This window comes from Galeopterus variegatus, unplaced genomic scaffold, assembly GCF_000696425.1.
Source record: "Galeopterus variegatus unplaced genomic scaffold, G_variegatus-3.0.2 Scaffold11997, whole genome shotgun sequence".
NCBI lineage: Eukaryota > Metazoa > Chordata > Mammalia > Dermoptera > Cynocephalidae > Galeopterus > Galeopterus variegatus.
Window position 1 is genome coordinate 20,746 of NW_007738108.1, and position 3,759 is coordinate 24,504.

The following is a 3,759-nucleotide window of genomic DNA, read 5'->3' on the forward strand; positions in this document are numbered from 1 at the left end:
CCAGTTTAACTACAATGTGTGTTGGAGTTGACCTTTTTGGATTGAATCAATCTTTTGGGGTGGGATCTTTGAGCTCCTTGAATCTGGAAATCCATTTCTCTACCACTACCAGGGAAGTTTCTACTATTATCTTATTGAATTGGTTTTCAATACCTTGTTCTTTTTCTCCCCTTTCTGGAATACCCATGATTTGGATGTTTGTGTGCTTGAGCCTGTCTGATAGCTCTCAAAGATTTTCTTCATTTTTTAAAATTCATTTTTATTTTTTCTTGTCTGCTTGTGTTACTTCGAAAACACAGTCTTCAAGATCAGAAATTCTTTCTTCTGCTTGCTCTAGCCTGCTGCTAAAGCTCTCAAATGTTGATTTTATTTCATTGAATGAGTCCTTCAGTTCCAAGAGTTCTGCCACATACTTTTTTTTACAGCATTAATTACTTTGTAGATTTCCTCCTTCATATCTTGGATTGTTTTTCTCAGTTCATGGTGTTGTTTATTTGACTCTTATTTATCTCATTAAGTTTCCTTACGATTGTTGGTCAGAATTCTTTTTCAGACACTTCAAGGGTTTCTTGTAGATGGGGGTCTTATATCTGGGTTACTGCTTTCCTTTGGTGGTGTTGTAGTTTCCTGTTTTCTTGTTTTTTCATATGTTTGGTCATCTGGTGGAGCAGTTGTTTCTTCAGTTACTTGAATGTCTTTTGAGGAGAGAGAATCTCCCCTATAGATTTGTTTGATGTTGTCTGTTGGGTGGGATGTTTCAGTTTTGATTCCAGGTAGACTCTATACTTCCAGAAGTTTCAGAAATACTCAGGTGTTCTGGGTACAGTCAGCAGACTGGAGGGTCCTGACAGGTGTGGTGCAACAGAGGGTGACAGGGGCTGTGTGGAGTGGGGTTCCTGGTACTGTGGCCTAGCAACACTAATCTCCCATAATGGGAGCTGTGAGACATGCATTTCCAGAGGCTGTGGCCTGGTGGTGCAAGATTCCTGTCACTTAACCACATGAGGCAGGACTACAGAGGGTGTGGCTGGGCAGAGGCCATGTGGGGCGGTGCCCTTGTGGCAGCTGCCTAGTGGCTAAAGGCTTCTGTGATAGAGAACATGCAGGGCAGGGCTCCGTAGGCTGTTGCCAGGAGCTTGGACTCTTGCGTTGGAAGATACATGGGAAGGAGGGGGCTTCTGGGGCTGCTGTCCAGCAGTTCAAGACTCCTGGGGTGGGAGCTGCAAAGGGCAAGGCTCCCAGGGCTGATCCTGAGCCTCTGAGACCTCTTGCTAGGAAAGCTATGAGGGCCAAGGCTGCCGTGGCTGGTACAGGACTGTTCAGGCCTCTCCTGGCGAAAGCTGTGAGGGGTGAAGCTCTTGGGGCTGGTGCCGGGCTGCTGAGGCCTCTCCTGGTAAGAACCATGAGGGGTGGGGTTCCCAGGGTTGGTGTAGAGGTGCTCAAGTCACTTCCAGCAGGAGCCACAGGGGTAGGGCTCCTGGGGCTGGTGCCAGGCCACAGAGGACTCTCCTAGAAGGAGTCGCAAGGGGTGAGGCTCCTGGGGTAGGTATAGAGTCTCTCAAGTCACTCCTTGGGAAAGCAGTAGGGGGCAGGGCTCCTGGAACTAGTGCCGGGCTGCAGGGGGGCCTCTCCTGGCAAAAGCCGTGAGGGGCGGGGCTCCCAGGGATGGCGTAGATGTGCTCAGTTCGCTCCCGGTGACAGCCTCGAGGGGCGGGGCTCCTAGTGCTGCTGCCAAGCTGCTGGGCCCCTTCCTGTGAGAGCTGTAAGGGGCAGGACACACAGAGCTCATGCCGAGCTTCTGTGGTCTCTAGTGGCAAAAGCCTCAAGGGGAGGGACTCCAGGGATGGCTGCTCACAAGCCCCAGCCTCCTGGCATGGAAGCCGTGTGGGTGGGGCTCTGGAGGTTGCAGGGGAGGGGCACTCCAGTGTTGGGGGCTAGGAGCTATGCAATGGCCATGGCTGGATCTGCCTGGCCTACAGTTCCACCAGCTGGGGCTGGGGCTGTAGGTGGCATGGGCCGTGCAGTGGTGTGTGTCAGAGGGAGCAAGAGGAACTCCTGTAGAGGTAGATGGATCCCTGCTTGGGGGCCAGACAATGGCGCTGGTGATGTCTGTGTGGTGAGGGAAGGCTAGGGCAGGAGCAATCAGGGGTTCCCACTGGGAAGTGCTCCAGCTGCGTAGACTCTTGTCTCAAGGGAGATTTCTTCTGTGCTGGTTTCTCCTATCCACTCTCTGCTCTGGATCTCTTCTGCAGGAGAACTGCATTGTGGGCACCTCTAGTCCACCATCTTGACCCCCTGTATCAGCATCCTCTGCATGGTGCCAGGCCAAAGAGCTTCTCTTGACCAATAACTCCTCCAAAAGTCCCTCCAGTAGCTGGAAGTTGTCCACATACAGTCACCTGCCCCCAAATGAACAAACTACTAGGTCCAGGCCAGTGAAATGAGCAGACAACAGGCCTGAGTTGCCTGTCCATCCTTGGAGCTGGGGTAGGATTGATCTACCCAGACAGTTTTCAAGTGGGACGATTTTTGTCCCCATACCCCCCCCCCCACACACACACACATAGGACATTTGGCAGTGTCTGGAGAGATTTTTGGTTGTTACAACTGGAGGAGAGGAATGCTACTGGCATCTATTGGGTAGAGGCCAGAGACATTGCTAAACATCCTACAATTCACAGTACAGCACCCTCAAAAAAGAATTGTATGGTCCACAATGTGAATAGTAACAATGCTGAGAAACCATAGTCTAGCTGAACCACAAGAAACCACAGGAAAAAGGGGATTTCCAATGGAAAAATCTGGGGGCAAATTCCAGATGAACGGATAGCAAGAAATATCCACCATTCCCTCCACCTGAGAACAAATCCTCTCCCAAACCACCATGTTTCTCTTTTAAACTCTCTCTCCTCATTTACCATGACATTTTCTGAAAGATCAGTTGACCTTAGCTGACTCAAACATTTCAGTCATTCATTCAATAAATTATTACGGAAATCCTTCATTGTGATAAGCACTGTTTTAGGTCATGGGATATAGTAGGGATAAACTGACATGTCCTCCTGCAGCTTTTATTCTAAGGGAGAGAGAAGGACAATAGTCAGATTGCCCGATAGTAATAACATGAAAAAATAAGTACAATTTCTTAAGTTACATAAAGCAGGGAAAGAGAAATGGAAGTTCTGAATGGATGTGCCACTCTAAATAGTGGTCAAGGAAGGGTTCATTGATCAAGTCACATTGGAGCAAAAGAACTCAATGAGATAAGGGAGAAGGCCATGCAGATAGGTACCTGAGCAAAGAGCACTTTAAGCAAAAGGAACATAAAGTGGAAAGAGCTGATGAGGAAGTATGCCTGCTTTATTTGGAAAAATAACTTGTTTGCATGCTGATGGTAACATCCAAAAGGGGAGACATGATGGTGCTGGGGAGAGAGAATTAGTGAAGTGACATCCTTGAGCAAGAGAGAGCAGACTGAATCTAGTGCACGAGAGGAGAGGTTATGCACAGGTAAGTGTGTGAACACGATGACTATACTCACAGGAGATAAAGGTTATTTGGGGGTGTGATGGTAGAAGTCTGTGGATGTTCTCATTGGTTGCTTCTATTTTCTCAGTGAAAAAACAGCAAAGCCACAAACAGAGATTAAGGTTGATGGAGGAAGTGTCAGAGTTCAATGTCGAAATAAAAACATGAAATAATCATTTAGGAGAATGGAGCATTAAATGGACTAGACAAATAATAGGGGTAATGCCAAGC